Genomic DNA, 22,585 nt, shown 5'->3' with positions numbered 1-22,585 from the left:
TTTTACCATGAATGATTTTTAACAGCAAACAAGATGAGCACCTATTTTTCATTCACAGACAGAAAAAAATATTTTTTATTAATTTCTAACCTGTTTAAAGTTTTAGACCATTTTTTATAAATTGCATTTGAAATTATTCCTTTAATTTCATACTAAAAGAAATTATAAGAAAAAAATCAGTAGTAGCAAAATCTTACCAAATTTAATGAATTTTCAGGGCAAGCTGAGTCCACAGTCTATCTCTTGTACTTGTCAAAAACCTTGCCCCTGGAAAATATTAACATTCTGACCAGTAATACTGACTGTTTGGCACGAAGCATTCCCCACTGTATGCCTGTATACCACAATAGTTATTCTACCAAAGTATCTTCTAAGTTCTTTGCTAATTTTGGAGAAGTTAGATTGTTGCTAATAATTTATCCATGAACATCACTATCATCCTCATTAATGACTCCTTTTCCCCAAAATGTTTACAATATAACCACAGTATTCAAGTATATATTTCTACACAAAATATATGTATAGTCTACTTTTGTCTGTTTACTGGTAATCTCTTTTGATTCTTATTTCTCTCCAGTCCTCTCTGCCTTTAGCCAGGTTCTTTGTAATTTTCCCCTCTTTCTCTTTTCCCTACACAGTTGCCCTCCCTAGACCTCCTTCTCTAGGTCTAGTGAAGGATTGCCTTCCTAGGCGCAGAATTGTAATCTTAAAATATTTTCCAAACCACCACCCATCTATTCGACAATTCACTCAAGCATTACTCCTGCAAATTTATTAGTAGCTTCTGATTGTGATAATTAAACTACTCTTTAACTTCTTTTTCTGGTAGAGACCTCATCTTCACCACCTCCTTCATAAACTCACTTAATTTTTCCCACCAGAAGAAGTACTTCTGAGAGCAGCAAGGCAGTCACCCAAATTCTCACAGTGTTATTATTAATCACGGTCATATGGTTTGCTATCCGCTCATTTAAGAGCCTTTCATACTTTACCCTATCTATTCACTTTATTTTCTTTTAAATCCTTTCCAGAGGCCTTTTAACATGCTGACATGTAAAAGTTCAGAAATTGTTTGGTAATTTGTACATTCCTTCCAGCCTTCCACCACACAATGCCAATCGGTAGGTCACTGTCCAGTTTTCATCCCTGCACCCTAATCCATTTTATGTTCTGCTAGCATATCATCCACTTTTGAAAGGTTTATTTTTGACCCTTTTAGTGGGAGACATTACTTCAGATTTTCATGGATATGGCTTATTTCACTTGCACAATCAATATTATTTAACAATGTTTTATCTTCTTCAAAGTATTTTTACTCACATCAATCACATCCTTTTCTTCTCTCAGGATTTCTCTAGTTGCTGATTTAATAACCTTAGTTGGCAGTGCAAAATCTGTCAATAAGATTCTTACTCGGACACCTCTCCTAAGCTACTACTCTGTTGCCATCTTCTAATTCTGGCCTGCTCTCTTGATTTTGTATGACCAGTTTCAAATTTGTTTATTTAGTTCTTTCTTTGGACTTAATTTCTGTTCGCAGTAATCATAAACACTTTGTCTGAGAACCATTTTCTTTCTTGATCCAATGCTTCACTGCTAACATACTCAGCTACACCCATAAGGGTTACCTTAGTAACTTCCCACTTAACACTAAGCTCTTGCCCCTCCTTTAGCTTCAACAGTGTTCAAAAATGACTACTGACATCAGCCATATTTGTTCAAATAGTAATTCAGTGAAATTTCAGTAAAGCAAGGACTCTAATGTCTTCATTTTCAATTTAAAATATAGATACATATAATCAGTTATCTGAATCACAATTTTCTCCAGGATAAGTTCTGCAACTGCAGATGAATGCTTTTCATGTTGACACCAGCACAGTGTCATCTAATTTCTTGAATAGTAGTTTGATAACCTCTGGACAGTGTCCTTATGAAGAAGGAATAGTGTTTTTGAATTGACATGCTACAGCTATAGCATATTTTATTGCTACAATAAACCTGTAACTATTAAACCAATTAAACAGTGAGTATGATGTGCCTGAGCTTTCAGCAAATAATGTGGGTTAGTTATTTTATGATATCTGACTCAGCTACTTCTGAAGAACTGACCAGAGAGAATACACACATTGCTAGGAGAGCACTTTCAGTAGACTCAGAAGAGAAAGCAGGCACATACTGAACTTTCTTTTCTTATTCCCAGTGTCACTAACCTAGTTTAAAGTGATGTGACATCACTAGAGAAAAAACAAATCCTACCTGAACAAGAATTTTCCCTTGTTTATTACATCTCAGTAAGACTCAATCCTGCAGGCATATATGCCTAGGTGTAACTGTATTTATGTGAGGAATATAAAAAGCATTAGAAATGTGAAAGGCTGTTTCAATGACTATTTGCACAACTGTGACTACAGCCAGTAAGGTCCCATGTCCTTTCTGAGGGATAAAGAGTAAAGCCATCCCAAAAACCAAAGTGATGGCAGCTAACTGGTAAAACATCAAACTTCTTGTCAATTTACAATTATCACGGCTGAATTATATCCATTTATATGAAGTGAGGTGGTGCAGCCCCCCCCGGGCAGCTCAGTACTTTCTTAAACTGGCTATGGCACAGCGAGTCAGAACAATTAGGCACCCCCTAGCTGCACCTGGAGCTCCGGTCACCTGGATCCATACCCAAGACTCCTGCTGCTTAGATCATGACTCATTATTGTGGTTACCTGACAAGAATTATGACCAGAATGAGGTCATAACGACTAAAGACAATCACCTTGCAAACCTATAAACAACGGTCCCAAGTGAGGCCTTTTGAGCTCTCCTGGACCGCAGCAGGCTGTGACTAGCATCTCCCTCTGAGTGGGATGCCTCTTGGAGCTCTCAAAGTCTAGTTTGTGAAAATCAGAGGACCCTCACTGAGAGCCGATGACGGGACCTGGGCTGATACCCTTCACTCCTTGAGGCTCAACTGTTTGGCCATTGAGAACTGCTGAGACATTTGACATGAATATTTCACTGAACTTGAGGGGAATTTTTAACAGGTATACCTCTGTTTATACGTATATCTCTCTCTGTATCTGTGTGTGTGCATGTGTGAATTAACCTAGGTATATTCTGTTGAATCGCTTTGTAAATGTTAAATTAATCAGTGATTAAGTGTTAGTAAATCTTATCATTTACCTCAAACTGTAGATGAATCTCAGACCACTGCTACACACCTAATCCCTTAGACAAAAATGGTTGCCCAAGTCTGGGACTAGGAGTAGATCCAGCCGCACCTAAGTTCCAACATGAGTTTAGAAATCAAGGGCGTCTTCTCTGAATGTCATGACTGAATGGGAGGGTCTCCCCTACCTTTCTGCATCCCTGATATTTGTATGGATCATGAAGAATAAAATCTAGCTGGATCTTTCTTTGTATGTTTATCCCTCACACTTTGGTGTTTTCAGTCTCTGTATAAATCATTCTAGTTTGATTCTAACTCAGTTTTCCTTTGTACACCTCATAAGTAATAGAGTGAACCTTGTAACTGAACTTTGTGAAGTCAAGCTTTTATAAATTCCTATTAAATAACTTCTGCTAATACCTTTAATGGTGGTTCTTTAGGTGGTTCAAACCACTCATTCATGATAGTAAGTCAGGACTGTTTTTTAAGAAAGTAAGAACAAATTAAAAGACACATAAGGAAATGTTATGAAAGACCACGGGACAGCAAAGGAATAGAGGGGAAAAATCAGAAAAATGTATTACTAGAAATTTAGGAAACACTTCTAAGAATTTCTTTTTAATAGAATTCTTTATGATTATATTTGATTCTGACTGACACAGTGAGGTTTTAATTAACTTTCTCCATATTTTTCTTCCCTCATCCCACTTATTTATGACGACTAGGCATATAGGGACTATAAATGGTGAATCAAATTTTCCAGTAATTACTTCTGAATTTTTTACTGTCCAGATCCACAAAAGCCAAGATCACAAAAGTTGCCACTTACTGCTGATCATAACAGGTCTACCTTTCTCACATTGTAAAATATGAATCTAAAAAGAAGAGTAAAAATGGAAAAAATGCCAATTATTCAGAGAATCAAGAAGCCTTAAATGAACTTCTGGAAGCCAGGCTTTTTTGGGGGAAATTTTTTTTTAAAAAATCTGCCTCTAGAGGACCATGAACAATCTATGAAAACTATCTTCCTTGTTGAATCCTGTCCTGTTTATTAGGACAGCTGTTCACCCGCTTTGAACTTCAGTGCACTGATAACCTTACTTATAGAAGCAGGCTGTAAACTTCTGCTTGATTTTTGCCTGCACTGATAAAGAAACAAACTTCTGCACTCAGGATTACATGCTTTGAAGACAGTAAGGTTAATTCAGATAGAAATTTCATATTCCAGTGATGGCTTGAGCATGGAAAAAAACCACTATGGCAATAAAAGAAAGATTGAATACATAAAAAGACAACCATTTTGAAGAGGTTACATCCACCAACAAGGTTTTATAAATTATTGCCATAAAAATCAGTGAATTTCTATTTACATGGGTTAAAAGGGTAAATTTAATGGACTGGATTATGGCCATTAATTTGTTTCATTAATTTCATTTTACAGCTTTGTGAAGATTTTAATAGAAGATTTGAGATGTAGCATGAGCTTAATATATTTGGTATTTAGCAACTATGCAAAACAGTAGATTCATTTCATAAGGCTTAAAGGGGCAAAAGTCTGCAACAGAATTGGCCTGCAGTCCAGATACGTACATACACCGGGAAATTCAGAATTTTTAGTGAGAAGAAAAAGAATTCAGAATTTTTATATTTCTTCTCAAGCAAAACAGATTTTTCAAAAAGTCCCTATCACACTGACAACTAGAAAGCATTTAATATCTATTACCAAATATTGTCATTTTAAAAAATCCTTTTCATCAGGTAGGGAGGGTCAAAGCAACTATTAGATGCATCATTTCATCTTTGAAGTGATAGGAAATGATATAAGAGTCAGATGTGGAAAATTAGATGTGAGAAAATTCCATTAAGAAATTGACAGGATTGACTTACCCTTCAAAAAATGATAAATATGTTTTATTTTTAAGTTCCATACCCATTATGTGATGTGCTTTTTTGCAAGTTTTCTAATGAGATAGTAAAGATGAAGTTGCCTCTTAAAAGATGACCATCACAGAACTTGTAATTCTTTTCTAACCTTTTGCCTGAATGCAAGCACTTTCATTTGACAAGTAGGAAATACCAGTATCAAAATGCAAACTTCACTGTCTCACTAACCACTAAGATTGTCTTCCTAAAGTTCTCTTTCCTACTGTATTGACAAGCGAGGACAATTCAGATACTGTTTCACACACTCAGTGATCCATCATGAACAAACTGGAAGGACTTTAGGCCAGATTTATTTAGGCACGTATTCCTTCCGGGTTTTTTTCACATAATTTTCTTTACACAAATATTCTCTCATGAATTTAAAGTCCCAGGGATCACATTGTGGAGTTTAGAGTACTAAAAACTCCTGTAAAGATTTGATTAAGATGAAGCTTTATTTTTTGGAACAAAAACCTTTCTTTACACTAAGGCTTATACTGTAAAGTTCCAAATAAAGTGCAAGCATACATGATATATGTACTCAGTTTATAGTACAAGCAGACCATTTGTCAGCTACACTAACAAATCTAATTAAATGTTCTGGTTTGTGTTATGTAAAGAAATAAGTTTTTGTGGTGTTTCCCTCCCCCCCTCCCCCCCAAGGAAGCATAAGAACAATACTGCCTGTGTTACCCAAGATTAGAAAGTTATAAAATAAGTACCTAGGATAATTTGAATAAACAGTGCCTAAAGATTTATTATTCAGAAGCAAGGGAAAGAAGTTGTTGGATTGGATTATCAAGAAGTTATCTTAAAAAAAAATTACAAACAATTAAACTGTTGAGGGAGGGGATACAAATTATTGCATAGGGATTTAGAGGCATAGCCATGTAATGCACTGTAAATTAAAGTAATTTATAAAGTACAACTGGAAACCATATATAAGAACAACTGCTTAGTCAGCAAAGTTGAGTCAAATTATTTGCCACTGCAAGAACAATTCCATGGGATTGCTCACTGCATGCTTATCAAATGTTTGTTGTCTTCAAAATAGTCAAACATACTAATATGCCCTGAAGGCAGCCACTAAATTCATTGTCACTGGGACACTCTCAGCTACTTTCACTGCAGGGGTAAAACAGCACACAGCCAAAAGTCTCGCTGTGTTGATATACAAAAGCCTAAACACCCCCTCTCTGTTCTCTGTCACTATTAGAGAGGTCAATTATATATGGTAATGATAAGAAGGAAGGTGCTTTAGACAAAGCAACGATCTAACAGAGATCTGAAAGATAAAAATAAGAGAGTTAGTGGACAGTTTCAGAACACGAAAATGTAGCTGATCCTCCTTTCACATGAAGGATACCACATTAGGATATCTGGTATGTATCTGGAAGATCTCCATCCAGTCTGCAGCTGTAGAAAAGTTGATCTGAAATTAGGTATAGTTAAACTTGTGAATTATTTATGTGCAATATGCTTGGTTTACTTCTTCCTGTTTTCCCAGAGGGTCTTATATCTCACCAGATGGGAAAAAGATATAATTTTCCTTCCTCCAGTACAATTTATATTTACCTCGTAACTGGGTACTAAACCTTTAGGTTGGTCAAAAGACAGAGCTACAGAAAGGAAAGTTCTTTTAGGTCATTTAACAAAGTGAGTCTACAGGTTCCCTACAGTCTACAGGAAAGTCTATAGTCTCCTTCAGGTTTGCTTTGCCCACTTCATTTACAATTTGGAGCTGATAGTTCCCCTTCACTTCTCTAGTGTGGCTGTGCAGCCAGGTCAGGTGCTACTTCAAGAGGGTAAGCTGAGCCGGAAACTCACTATGAAAACAAGGCAGGCAGCCACAGAGGTTTCACGGACAGAAGGGCAGTTCCACCACACCAGAGCAAGGCAAGCAGAGCAAATCCAGTGAGGGAAACCAGGTTTAGCCAAGAGTCCAGATCACCAGACAGGTCCAAGCTCAAGGCAGAGAATCAAGTCTCTGGTAGAGGGTCCAGATCAGCCAGAACACAGGCATGACTGCGGCATAGATCGCACAAGGACCAAGGCCAAAAGCTCAACTTAAACACAGCTCCCAGGTGAGGAGGTGGGATCCCCAGGAAGGCTGCTCAGCAGAGCTCAAGACAGCTCTCTTCACAGCCACGCACCTGCACCGTTACTAAAGCTGGCTCCCAAGCCTGGGCAGCTAAGCCTTCAGGTGGAGGGGGTGTGCTCAAAGCCTTGACACCCAAGCTCTGCACAAATGTGCCAGATAAGGGTTATTATACAAGAGCACTACACAAACCTTCTCTGACTAAGGGGTACCAACAGACCAGTAGCTGAAAGGTTTAAGGAATGGAAAGAGACTCTTGGCCCTTCTATACAAAAGGAAAATTTCACAGTAGATGTTTAGGGTGAAATGCATAAAGTTTTAAAGGAATCTAGGCTTTGTCCCATTTTTGTGGTATCACTGTTAAGTGTGTATAATAATACATACCTTGTAATACTGCTGTAAAATATTATGTATTTATTTTCATTAACAATCCCATTTCATATTGCCACATCACTTAAGTAAACATACTATACGGTATCACATAGGAGTGCTCGTAATGGAAAGCATAGCTAAAATCCCCAAATCCCAATATTACTAAATTTTTATAGATTATAGGAGTTAAACCAAATGATAATGTGTTCTTACAATACAGTGGAGAGAAAGAGTAGAAGAAAAAAGAAGTCATTCTCATAAAGCTCTAGATTTGCCATGCTATGAGAGTCATTCTCAGACTTTCCCTTGTTATAGTCTCTTCATGTTTTAAAAATATTCTGAAAAGCTGGAGAACTATTGCAAATATAAACTGTATCATATATGATTTTTTTTTCCCTGAAAACATTATACAATATAATCAACACTTCTGAAGCCTTGAATACATGCTCTTCTCTTAATGTCATTTCTCACCATTGCAAGGGTAAGATAGGTATACTAAATAGCAAGTGATACAATGGTTACCATGGTTAAGCTCTGCAGTCTTTTTATACTGAATGGTAAATACTTAAATATTTGTATATAATCCAACAAGTGGACAGAGCAGGAACAAATCAGCCACATGAATGTAGGTGTCTTTCTCCTCATTTTAACTTGCTCCTATAACCAGCTTTCCCCTTCATGAGTGCTGTTATTTTCCTCCCCACTTTTGAAGAGGAAAGTGAGGCTTATTCTTGCCTCTAAAAAGGAAAATGATAAAGTCAAGATTATGGGCTACCTATAAACCCAGATTTCAGCTGCAGGTGAGAGGTTCTAGGTATTTCTCGTACATTTCAGTTCATTACAAGAGGAATGTTTGTTTCAGACACTCATAATGATTTACAGGTTATTTGACCTCCATAAATAATATGCCAAAGTTATAGACAGAAGTCTTTTGAATTAAATCAAAACAGTTCTGCTTTTGGATACCACAGCATTAAAATACACATCTTCAGAAGATAAAATCTGTGAATCTTATGATCAACCAAGACAAGTTGTCAAGGAAAGTGAAGTAATTCAGTTATCTGAATAAATAACTCACATAAAGCAGACATTTTGTATTTGACTGTAAAAACTATTAGAGAATTTCTTGTATTGCTTTTTTAGCTGTGCTGACATGCAGGTGATAAACTGGAAATAACATTAACATAATAATAACATTAACATAATAACACGCAGATTATCAATGCTCAGGAACTCGAGCCACTTATTTAGACACTTATATTTGAATTCAGTTGCCTCATTTCAGACACATGAAAGTTGCTTAGAATCATTGAAAGCAGAATATTGCATTTAAATGCTTTAAAATAATTTCACAAGCAAATTAAACTTCAAGGGAAAAGTCACATTTTCAGAACAGTTTATCCATAAACTATTTTTTTTTAAACAGACATTTACAATCCTATGGGATATATGGACTCTAGCATTTGATAGCATTTTCTGAAGAAGATGTATTAGTGATAGGATACATCACTCAACCTAAGCATAGGGCCTTCAGATTGCTAGTTAGGCAAAATGGCAGTTTGGCTCATGCAATTGCAATTTTACCAGGGTTTTTTTAATGTTTACATCATAGAAAACAATTTATTTTTGCTAAATTTCCTTTAAATTAGACAATACTTATGTTACACATTTTTTTAGAATATCTGCCTTCGCTATAGATCTGGAAGTGTTTTTGCAATGCCCTGCCTCTGCAGCCTAGATTGATTTGTGAAGGATGTCTTGGCAAGTAAAAGGAGGGGAAGATACTTTTTAAACCTGTCATGGGCATTTCTACGTATTCTGTGGTATTTGAATTGTATGTCCTTTCTGACAAAAAGGTTATTGCCTGCTGTGAAACAGATCAATGGGTGATATTGTGCAGTGATTGCTATTTGTTTAAGAGAAATCTCCCTGACTGACCCACTTCCTGTAATGCATAAAGAATAAATGACAGAAGTAATATTTTTGTTCTTGTTTCACTTTCATTCATCTTATTTGATCAGCACTGAACAAAACTGACATCTCATCAAGCCCAAAAGTGTATTTCTGTACTAGGTTCATCAGAGGGTGGCATTTAAAACACAGACATTGCAGGAACAAATGTATTTGCCAGCTCTGTCCATCGATGTAAACCTGACCTTTTTACTGTAGATTTACTGACACTGTGCTGCTTTGTATCATATTTCATTACTATGTGGGAAGCCTTGAAGGTCCTCCCTGTAAAACCACTTTTGATTTTGATCTGCGATTTTTTGCATCTACAGTAGTTTCATCTGAAGACTGAGAAAACCTTAATATATTTTAATCTTACATAAAACAAGATGACTTAATTACACTTTTTAAAATGGCTCTACATTGGTCTCTCTTTCAGTTGCACCAGTTCTTAGGGACATCATGCAAGGAGAACAGCATCACTGAGTTGCATTTTCCTACAGTCTCTCTCACCTCCCCCTAAACCCAGTACATTGATAATCCTGTTCCAGGAAAGAAGAATCTAACACATATAGTCCTGTATTTACAATTTGCAAGTTTAAAATAGTAAAATAAATTCCATGTACAAAACATAATCTAGGCTCCAATACTACATTACTAAAACAGTAATGTATTTGCCTTGTTGTTATGCACTATGCTCCCACTTTGTTCCTGCAATCACCTAGGAGACATGTAAGCCCTTTAATAAACAGGGTATTCTAAAACTTCTTCAGATTGATACATAACTATTTTAAGTATAGGTAACAGCTCTGTGACTAAATGTTTTGTTCTGTGTGGGGAAATTTTGATGAGAACAAATAAAAATTGACAAAACTAATTCTGATCATGCTGAAAAAACACATTTTTCCAACTAATTGGCTAAATAATAGTTTACATTTCTTCAGTATGTTCTTTTCCTAAATCCCCTGGAAGCTTTCCAACAAGCCAGAACACTGAAGCACCATGCTGGTGAGCCCTATGTGAAACACATCTGTGTCGCTGTTTTCAGCCTTCTAAGCTTGAACATATTGGAACAGTCAATGCTTGGCAGTAAAGCAAATAGGTTATTTTCCTTAAAGAAAGAAAAATCTATTACTCTTGTGCTGGATTCTCAAATCCTAATATTTACTCTCATCTAAATAATGCATAATTGAGCACTAACATAAACCAACTCCAGATTTCCCTCCAAACCATTGTTTTCTTTCTTAAAATAGAAGTGGAAAGCACATGAAAATCATCCTTTCATTCCTGCATTAATTGAGGATAAAAGACTAGAGCTCAGTCCTTGAAGTCAAGAGAAAGACATAGGAAGGGTAGCAGGAAAGGGGGAGGGGGATTTCTACTTGTCTGTTAAGTGTCTGAATCTACACAGACATCTATATCTGAGGTAGCTGCCTGGGATCTCTTTACAGTCAATGGAAAGAAATGGGCATTTCTAGAGGATAATGTCTCTGACATATCTTAAATGTCTTCCTTTGGTATAGGGTAAACCAACGCATCCCAAATGGAAGTACTTCATAAGCTTCAAGTAAATCCCAAGGTCATGTATACTAATATTAGTGAGGCTCTGAATCTGCATTTTTCCCCTCTTAAGTGAGTTTTAGAAATTTAAAACAGAGCTTTTTCAAGTGGCAATTAAAAAAAAAACACAACACCACAAAGTCAAAAGCAGAAAGGTGCAGACTTGTCACACAAGTCAATTCCTCATTCACTAAGTTCCTCTAAAAATATAAGCATAAATTTCAATCTACATAATTAAGAAGTCCTGTATTCATTCTTCTTCATTAATATTGCCAGTGCTTTTAATTTTGCAGATATTATGGGAAACAGGAGGAAAAAAGTCACCATCAGAACTAAGATAAGTTAATACATTTAACTGGTTTTATGGAAAGAAAACACAAATGACAGTTCCAGTAGTTCATGTAGAGCCCCATCTAGCTGGAGTGAAATAGAAATGTCTCCAGTTTTAAGAAAGCAAAATTTATTGGTTAGAGATCTTTACTTTTGAATCGTTCTTGGATTTTCTATTTTTTTTCCATGAGATTTTTTGTACCACAAAAAGTTAATATTATACTGCTTTTGGAAATTCAAAATAGATTTTCAAAACAACCTAGTAGATATGACAAAGTAAAACTCTTTGGGAATGTTTTTATTCCTTTCACAACTGCTGTGGGCCTGTCATCTTCAGTATCACTTTACTCACTAGCAAAGATGTAAAGATAATAAATACCACTCATTTTAAAATATTCTGGCTACTCATTGTCTACACTTCACATGTTAGGTTTTTGTTTCTCAAAAAGAAACTTCCTAAAATATGATCCAGATGAACTATTTATTGCCCTAGCCTTTCTTTTTCATCCTAACAGTGGCAAATGAAGTGTTTAAAACTAAGACTCCCATAATACTTCATTAACATTAAAGCACAGTACCTTACTCCTGGATGATGTTCTCTGTACCTAACTAGACTGTCTTGTCTATAAAGCAGCAACTCAACTGATGAACACAAGTCAGTGTAAAGAAGATAAACTAGATGACCTGACTACTTATCTCCAGACTTATTTAAATCTTCCTTTTGGCCTTTTATAGGCTAGCAAGGAAGTGCTAGAAGTGCAGGTTATAAAATGTGATAACAGACAAAAAGATATAGATGAGGAGGAGATGGGAGGAAGGATGCTGACCATCTTTGCTGATCAAGGAAAGAGGAAAACCACATACATTTTATAGTTCAGAAACCCCATCAGAAAAAAAATAGTTACAGGAGTCATAGTTACATAAATGGAATATGATCTGCAAAAATAGGTGCTTTCTCCATAACCTATATTCTGTATTTTCAAAACAAGTGTTTAAACCCTTCTCTTTCATTTGCTGACTGATATGTATTAAAGGTTTACTGTTTGTCATAATTACATTCCATGAGTAACTTCAAGACCATTTTCATGTGAAATGCTTATACATGTTCAGCAAATCAGACATGCACATAACCATGATCACTTCACATAAAATTTATTAAATAGCAAAGTTAGTTCAAGTGATAATGATACTGCTAGTTGGGACTTGTTAGGGGATCCCTGAAATGGATGTTTTAATTATGTTTTGAACATACTCTCTTGAGATTACTGTCCTTGTGTCTACTGGAGAAAACCCAGCAAGCCTGTACAAGCAGTTCACACTAGTTTGTCTAAGGATCTAGCAAAATAAAAGCAACTTTTATTCAATATAGTGTTCAAATTATTTGCCTGTACCAATCTTTTCTACAGAGTTAAATATGCAGATTTTAGAATATGTTTGTTCATAGAAACGCACTTTGTTTAGGTAAAACTTTCATTCTGACAAATGTTCAGTTTTTAGCGTTAGAGTATTTCAGGTGGTTGTTTAAAACCATTTTTAAAGTTTCAAATATCTGAATGAAAAAGACACTGTACCGTATGTTTTGCCTGCTCAGATCTCTATGGCTTCTTGTAACTATAGAGGAGGGTTGCTAATATTCTGTTGCACTGTCCAGAGAGGTAGCTGGCAAAGAGTAGTGATTGAATCCCCAGCTGCTTTTGAAAAATTTAAAAAATGGGGATGGTGCTTCAGCTTAGGTGAAGACCATCTGAAATGATATTTACTTTTATAAACTTCCCTATCTTCTTCATGATACTCTAGCTCTGGTTTATAGTAGCAACTATGAAAATCATTAACAATCACCATTAATTTTATCAAGACAAAAACCAGTCAGCATTGAGAAGTCTTTTGCAGGCAACGTTGGACACACACTGATTTTTACTGCCAGGATAACAATGCTTTCTGCAACAGCCATGTATATATATATATTACTGAGGATAAAGCTGGATTTGATAATGATAACATTACTATAGATTTTAATCAGTTAGCCTTATCCCAGGTATTTAAGACTGTTGTATTTGGTTGTCTCCTGTACTGCTTTTCTGGACATACCACATTCAAGGTGTACTCTGCAAACAGCCTAACGGTGGTTCCTCGCTTTGAGATCAAGAGTCAAACATTTTCAGATGCTATTTTATGTCCTGGCTCAATTAACAGGGAAGGCTTGTGAGAAGTGGTTTTTATGTGGTCCCGATAAATTGCTTGACTAAGCACACTTTTTGTACTGACTGCAGACGTTTACCTGACTCATAGATTCATGAAATCTGACAGAGATGACTTTGAGGTCTCCATGTGTACACCTGATGTATGCAAATACAATTAATATATTAAATATAAGCCATGCTGGGGCAGTAATTACTAAATTGCTTTATGTTTCCAGATATGCCACTAATATTTATATGACTCCCCCAGATTACATTTTTCTAAGTATTTTATACTGTTATGTTCCTTTCTCTAAAAAGGCAAAGCTTCAGTGGTTTCGTTAACTCTTGTGACTGCAAGAGTTATGATCATATAGTCAGAGGAGAGTAATAATATCAAAAAGCAAATTAGTTCTTTCTTACTGAAGGACAGTAAACTTCTGTTTACTGTTATAGGTTGACTTATTACAGGAGTCAAGAAGTCCCACCAAAACAGTGACCAATCATTTTCGCTCAGCAACAGAAGCCTTCACTGAAACTTGAAACAAAACTAAACAAAAAAGTAAGCACTACTAGTAGCAAGTTTAGGATAGTAGTCATCTACAGGAAATCTCTTCAAGTTCACTGTTTGCATCTGTTAAAATCTATAGACCAGTTTTCTATCACAGCCTCTCAACCTTCTAGTTCCTTCTCTCTCTGTTTTATTATTCACTAGCATTTCACCATGACCACTTGCTTCTGTCAAGACACTGTTTCTTCCAGGGCAAACTCTAATTAAAATATCCTCCTGATATATTCTCAGGTGTAGAACTTTGTTATTCCTACCAACAGTATCTGGAAACTGTCTGATGGGCATTATTATCCAGACTCCCCTTTAACAATCCATTGCAGTATATTTCTGTATCCTCTTCCTGTAGATGCATATGCTTAAGGAGGTAGCCCCCTAAACATGCTTCAACCTCTTCTTCTGCTATGCCATAGAATTGGCATTAGTCATACTACAGTAACAGCACTGCAACTTCTCTCTAGTTCCTTGAGTCCCCATGCCAGGTTTAGGGAACTCCAAGGTAGCCGTGCCACTATGGTGGAAACACAACTGGTAGAAATTAAGAGGTGGAAAGGGCTCCTTGAGACCCTAGCACCATTTGGCCCTTTCCATTGGCGCAAACTAATTTGACCAAGTTCACTGCAACAAAGCTGATTTATGAGCCAGTACTGGCCTGAACCAGAACTGAAATCACTATGGCTAATGAATACAGTTTCAGATTTAATGGTAGGTATCACATGTTCAGTATTAATAACTATACAGATAGAGAACACATGCAAAAGAAAGCATCACTAATGATCAAATAGACATTCAGAAACAGAAACTAATCAGCTAATCGCAGCCAGGATGGTATTTGTTTAACCTTATTCAAATAACTTCAACTCTTTTCTTTATTACTAGTCTGTACTTTGACAGTATGATGATGTTCCATTTCATGCGTAAAGAAGAATGTAAGAGGATATTTCAGGAGTAAAACAGGAGTATTCAGAATTAGAACTGAAGGAGCTGTGAGAAATATATACAAATTATATTTATCTGAATGTTAATTTGTGAGATCTTGGAGAAATATTGCTGATAGCTTTGATACATTTCCTTTATGAAGTTATTTTTATAGGCAACCAGTATTGTTTGCTCTCTTGACCATTCTTTAGCTTAATAATTCCTTGGGTGTAAGTGTTCACCATTGAGCATAGACACAAGGAGACAACAGCATCACAAAGTGTCAAAGATAAAAGCAACCTTCTTACCACAAGAATGTTTGCAATCTAATATGGTTTTATTCACTTACCTTGATAAAACCAGGATTTCTTTTATGGAAAATCTGTAGTTCCAAAACAAACAGCAACATTGATAACTAGAAGGTAGAACAAGAGAAGAAGAAAAATCACTGATGGTAGGAAACAATTATACCCTCAACAAAGCAATGTGTGCTGTAAATAACCACAGCACTTCTCACAGAAAACCATTTCAATATCTGCTACTTGGAAATGAGGTGGACCTGGTCCCCTGGTGACACTGGATTGAGCAGAAATAAGTAGTTAAGAGGGTATTTAACCTCCCAAGCAGGACAAGTTTTACATTTTGGATGATTTAAAGTCCCCAGTCTGACCCAACTGTTGTAACACAAGTTAATTGAAAGATTAAATCAATCAAAAAATCCACTTTAACTCAAGAATTAAGGGGAAAAAGATAATGCATATTCTACTTCCTCTTATATTTTGCAAAAACATTGCAGAGCAGTTTAAGCAAGCTATATCCAGGAATTAAAAAAATGCCGTATCCCCTGCATCTTGCATTTGTTTTTCTCATTAACTATTTCTAAGCTAAGGGATCAATGATAAGCCTCCTTAAGTGTCTGAAGGACATACATACCAAGAATAAGAAAAAACTATTTAATGTGGCCCAAGAAGTAGAAATAATAGGATGAAATAGAGCAAAAGCTGAACTTGGGAAGGAAATGCTGGCAGTTAGATATATCTAACCACGGAATAATCTTCTAAGGGAGTTTGTGAAAACCCTGTAATCTAAGGTACTTTAAAATGGATCAAACACTTGGAAATTTGCTGAAAGGAACTATTCTGTGTTGACACAGGGACAGACAAGATAATGATGTAAGTAAATCTTGTTTATTTAGAACGTTTTTAATTCTATGAATTCTAGTTTTTATTTAATGGGGAATGATGATTTCTTCTATATTTACTTGCTGTTGCATTGTTTCCCTACCACTTTCATCCTCTCTTCACTCTGATGCGTTTCACTTCATTGGAAGACACCATAGTTAGTTTGTTAAAAAGCATTAAAAAGTATGTGTATACAAACTCAAGCCTGTTTGGAAATTCATTCAGTGCAACTGAGCGGAATGAGTTGCTTATGTGTAATATTTATTTATTTCACTAAATATCCCATTCATCTTACTTTAGCTAATTAGTATTGTCCTGGTAGACTAGATGAATTTAAACTGAAGGAGGTTGTCACAGGGAAAGGAATCTGCAAATGAAACTTATGACAAAGTTAAGATATATTTCTAAGAGGAAACAAGAAGGAAGCTGCTCATCTGGAAATATCTGCTTTTGCCTTCAAATATTTCCTCTTCTCTCCATGTCTTGCCCCAGAGACTTATACGTACCATTACTAACATTGTACTAAAATGCTCTAAAAAAAAAAAAATCATTGCTACCAGCACTGCTTGTAAACAGCTAGTAATTTCTCAACAAATAAAAAGCCTGTCACTATTTTGCACAAATGCCTCTTACACTATGATTACAACCAATACCATTAGCAAACTATTTCATAGCCAGAAAGAGAGAAAATTAATATCAGTATTAAATATTCTGATAGTAATAACAAAATCAGCTGTAATTTAAAGAAAAGAGTAAGTTTTTCAGAAGGAAATTTGAGGAAGCATGAAGAACACATTTTTGTAATCTGAAATTTCTTTTCTTCCTTAGCCAAAGAGAAAAGAGATTTTCCACGTTTTAGCCAGACCTTCTGAGTTTTTCACTTTGGGATATTTATCTTTGTTTATATTTACATAAGTTACATACTTGGGTATACCAAGCTGTATTTTACCATTCTGCAAGTTCAATTTACAATGACCCCTTCTAAAAATACACATAAAATTTGCAAATATATGCATACGCAAATTTTTGTCCAAGAGAAAAAAAGAAAACCTAATTAAAAAGCAAAGTTCTGCATGACCAAATTTTAAAATAAACTGTTACACGCAGGTGCATTCATACCATAAACCTAAATTGTTGGCACTGTACCACATAGCCACACATGCAAAGTGCATATTTCTATTGGAAATGGCTGCGCACAAATTTACATGTAGTATTTAGGCACAGTTTTAATAGCTCTGTGTCTTTTTTAATTGCTCAGTACAGGCCCTTATGCCCAAATAGTTCTGGAAGAGACAGCAGATTCACAGCTAATGGGAGTAGCATAAATTCACCAGGCTGCTGGTTAAAATCTAACAAGGAACTGAAGTTATGTCTAACATTTAGCTTGAAAGACACAAATCCTCTAGATGAACACATTTATTGATATTAAATGGTAAAATACAGCAAGCTAGAATTATTGTGCATGTTTTTGTATCTGAATTGACTGATTCTTACCTAAGCAAGTGCAAATCATAGAGAATAAAACACAAGCTGGAATCTTTTTTTGCGATGGTCAATGACAAAAATGGTAAAATATATTAGGAAATATTTGCTTTTTTGATATGAAAGGCTGAAATATTACAGATTGAATATAGAAGGTAGAATAAAGAAAACTTAGGAAGAACAAAAGCACAGAAAGATCCAGTGACTTATTTACTCAAGGTCATATAGTAGGTCAGCATCAAAGAAAACACGAAGGTACCTCTATATAGCCATCTGCAGCCATCTACATCTATTTCTCTGTATTATAAACCAGTTTTGCATCCAAAAATTCCAATCCTGAATTCCTCCAAAAGCTATGGAGCTAAGTCAAGCTAATATGTCACATCTCTGGGATGCATTAGCTTTGGTTCATACCTTTCTAACACTGCTAGGCTGCTTCTGGTCTGGAAAAACTCTCAGCAGAGCCCCACCACCACTTTGAGATGGCATACAGCCCCATATCTAAGCATACATGTATTTGTTAAAAACTGGGATCTCATAGAGGGAGAAACCCAGAGGACTGCTGTAGCTGGAAGAACAAGTTAGTCTGCTGTTGGGATTAGCTGTAATCACTTTAAGAAAGATAAGGCTTACTCAAGTGCAGTGAAACGTTCAGCACCTCCCCTACAAAAGACAACTGAGTGATCAAGAGTAGACTCTGTGAAAGGCGGTTGTTGTCCTGCCTTGAAGGGGTTACTGACCAAGGGCTCTCCAGCTCACAGGAAAATCATGCTGACCCAGGACTCAGCTCAGCAAAAATTATTCATGATTGCTGTCCAGCACAGTGGAAAGTCCAGTATATTAGCAGAGGTGATGGAAAAGGAAAAGCTTACACATAGATACACAAATCACTAATTAAACGTAGGGATTTTTAAACTACTTAGCTATTTCAGGAAAAGATGTGATTTTCCATTAGAAGAGTGAAATGTAGTCATAATTACAAAGTTACAGCAGGTACCCCTGGCCCTTCAAGAATAAATTCAGCTGTATAAGCACCATTTAATCAGTATCTGGGGGTTGGTGGAGAACATGTGTTTCTCCTTCTAAGGCACATAATTTAATAAAACAGTATAAGAAAATCTCATGGAAAAGAACACGGTGAGTGTTACTAAATCAGAGTGGGGATTACGTGCTACCATGACATTTGATTAAGTATCAACAAGGAAAAGCAGCTTTTTAGTGCCCAGTGATAAAGACTAATACAAATACAAGCAATCATAATGGAGCAAAAGTCCAACAAAATCCTCATTGACCAATTTCAGTCAAGCGGTTTAACCCAAATAGTGCAGGGGAGCAAACAGTAAGAAAACAGAAATTTCTAAGAGCTGGATTACTTCAACAGCTTTTATGCAAGCCAAATTCCTACCAGCCTACATATTTTATTAATATTATACTACAGAAAAGTAGGTGCTGGACTTTAAAGAAACTAACACAAAAATCAAAGTTACTGATATCTAGAAAAGATTTCCAGGAGCTCTCTACTGTTAGACACAATAAAAATAAATAAATACAGTGAATGAAACTATCACAATCCAATCTTTGAAGTCCCTTGACAAACGTACAATTCAGTGAATACAATTCATTAAAATCTAATTACAAAAAAATCAATAGTGCAATTTAGCCCAACCCCAAACTTATTGTAATGCACTGAACGCTTGAAAACTCAGGTCTTTATGAACAAGGCTTAAGTGACATTGTATATTACATTGTAGACTGTCTGTACAGCAATTAGCACAGGCTGCCTGTCTTTACTCAAAAAGGATATTACAATAAGTAGCTCTAGTAACAGTGCATCTGTAAACACCCACTCTCAAGGATGCAATGAAAAAGGAAACAATACTACTAACAATAGTCTATAAACACAATTTAAAAGAAAAATCAACTACTCGTACCCCAAACATGTACTCTCCAGAGTTCACTATTTTTATTGCCATTTGTGGAATTAAATGGCCACATTTTGCTTTTACTTATATGCCAGGAAATCCACTGACATCTCTGACAATGATAGAAAAAGTATAGTCTGGCCTATAGCCACAGGAAAATCAGATAGAATTGATTCAGAGTGATAGTAATCAGCTTTTATTAGAATTCCTTTAAAATTTAAATGTTATATTTCAAAAACATTGTAACTGTCCTAAAACGTAAAGAAAACTACCACTATAGCATTTTTTAAAAATTATATACTATGGAATAGTATACAAAGATGATTTTCTATTACAGATTGCTCTAGAGTGCTCTGAAACCATATATTCTGGCCTCTCTGTCTCTCATAATATCTGGGTATATCATTTTAATCCGTATGTCCTTCTCTCAGACTAAAAGAACTGATGCACCCTTTGAAGACACATGACTACCTGTGTACACCAGCTTACTTGTCAATATTTGGCATAGGCTGGTATATCCTCTGGCCATTTGACCTTATTTCAATTAAATGTGACTGCTTGACCTACCCACAACACAGCAGGTAAGAATTACCAGCTAATTTCCATGCTTTACTTGGACTTTTTTGGTAAAACCTTTTGGAATTGCAGTGCCTGAGTCCCCAATTCATTCAGCTGATTTCCCTTCAGAAAAGAATATATGGCAGCAATCATGCAATTCAGTCCATATCTGTAGTAGTGACTTGCTCCTGGATACAGAGAGGAAGAACACTGCGGGTATATGAATTTAGTCACTGTAAATGGGCAGAAATAATTTGTGGATCCCCCCTAACTTTTAAAGGCCAAAAGGGTGCCACTGTCTGGGATTAGACCCTGGTATCATGTGGATCTACATACAGCAAATCTTCAACAGACAGTTCTGTGCATCAGCCATGGCATTATCCTCCACTCAAAAATGTAGTGGCCATTTCTGTTTTACTAGCAGGAGATATAAATGTGAAACAAACTAATCAGAGACTGATCCTTCAAGGAGCAGGTTTCTGTTCTGCCAATACACTTCAGTGCTGAGATGGTTTAGGAAGCAGCACAGTGTCCACCCTTTAATTCTGTGTAATTAGAGAAAGGGAAGAGTTTGAACAGGGGCCTTAAAAGTTTATAAATCCCTGACAGATGAAAACCAAACTAAAATTAGCTTACATGTAGACATGAAAAGAAGAATGGTCTAGGACATTAGTGTAGGACTTAGGAGACACGGATTCAGTTTCGAAATGACTTCAGTTTCAATGACTCAGATGCCACAGAACACAAAATTTTATGCTAATGATGCTTTAAGGTAATACTTCTACTGTCTGTACACAGCACAGACTATGCAGGATACAAGGTCTATCCGTAAGCGCTCCTCAGGCAATACCAGGCTTGTATGGTGCTTCATCTGCATTCATAGGCACTCTTGAGAGACATGGCTTAGCAACTCAGGCATAGCATTGCATGACCACAAATGTGCTGTTCTCAAGTCTCATTTTAGCCTGGTCTTCAGTAGTTGGAGTACCTCTATAGTCTGTTGGCTGTGTGCCTCAAACCTCTACAACTAATGAAGATAATAAATAATAACAGTAATACTTCTTTATGTTGCAAGGATGTTGTGAGAAGTAATAAATACACTCCAAATTATGACATGCTTGGGTTATACACACTGAGGCCACACAACCACCAAACAAAACATAAGCAAAACAATAATTGAAATAAAGGCGGCAAAAATCACACCCATTTTCTTTAGCGTAATCTCATGGCCACATCAATAATTTTCATCTGCTTCACTTTATCTTCGAATAGCTTTTTTTTTTAAGGATCCCAAGGTTTTCCTCAGACAGGCAAAGCTATTCATCTCACACATTGCATCCTATTCTATTTGATCTGTGCCAGTGGAAGAAAACAAACAGACCAGAAGAAGGTGGCACCATACTGGAGGTTAGGTGGGGCATGCAGAGATCTCACATATTCTGGCACACTCATGAAGTCGTTCCAGCAGAGGCTGTACCAGCTGTCTGACATTTATGTACATTTCTATTACATTTAACTAACCTAAGAGATGACACACACACACACAAAACCCAAATAAAAACACCACAGACTGTCACCAATGCAACAAAATCTTTACATAAGCTTTATAAGCTTTTTCTAGTTTATCTCATAAGCATGCTTCATTATCCAGTTAGAGCTGAGAGCTTATAACCTCTAATAAGGAGCAATGAGAATCTAAAAATGATGCATGGTGACAATGTGTTAAAAAGGTAACAAAATATTCCTGTACTAGCTATAATTGCAATGAAAATAGCATATAAACTAATAAGCTATAACATTTGGAAGAAGGGACTTACAAGGGCAGACATAACAAAAACACTATTAAAAGAGAGCTCAATAATGTCACTAATACTTCATAGAAGAAGGTCAAGTCCTTCAATAATTCCAGATAAGTACTTACCAACAGTTTTCATAGCAACATATTGACTACAACAGTAGAAACACAGTGTTAAGTTTTGATTCGGAAGATGTATTTCAGTGGGACTCCATGACTGCTTAATGAAGGTGTTCTAACAAGCCAAATTTGTGTTTGGTAGCAAAGTTAGAAATGCTTTGCATATACCTAGACAAATGTGAATTAAGAAAAATGCCTCCTCCTCGCATAGTTCCACAGGCACTATGATTTCTGTCTGGATTAAACAAATATCAAGATGAAGAACTGATGCTGTCCATGGGCTAACATTCAAGTTCATATATGTCAGCACAATTTCATTTGAACTATTCACATAGGATTTTGGCTGCTCTTATCAACTTTTTGCTACCTTGGGTGCCAACTGATCAGCATACAGAAAATAGGCCTGCATTTTTCTTTCCAATCTGGACCAAAAACTTGAATCTTCTAGACAATAGCTGAGATTCAGGAGCA

General features: G+C 36.1%; 1 long non-coding RNA gene across 1 annotated transcript in view; it reads right to left on the bottom strand.

The window, feature by feature from the left end:
• LOC138687091 (uncharacterized) overlaps positions 1-22,585 on the bottom strand; it is a 140,543-nt gene that overhangs the window by 62,061 nt on the left and 55,897 nt on the right. Inside the window, exon 2 of the long non-coding RNA XR_011326426.1 lies at positions 15,406-15,471. This is a non-coding gene — a long non-coding RNA (uncharacterized lncRNA). The remainder of the gene's footprint in view (positions 1-15,405; positions 15,472-22,585) is intronic.

Source organism: Haliaeetus albicilla, chromosome 10, assembly GCF_947461875.1.
Source record: "Haliaeetus albicilla chromosome 10, bHalAlb1.1, whole genome shotgun sequence".
In the NCBI taxonomy this organism is placed as follows: Eukaryota; Metazoa; Chordata; class Aves; order Accipitriformes; family Accipitridae; genus Haliaeetus; species Haliaeetus albicilla.
The sequence above is the reverse complement of the archived record's forward strand: the minus strand, read 5'-3'. Positions and strand labels throughout refer to the sequence as shown.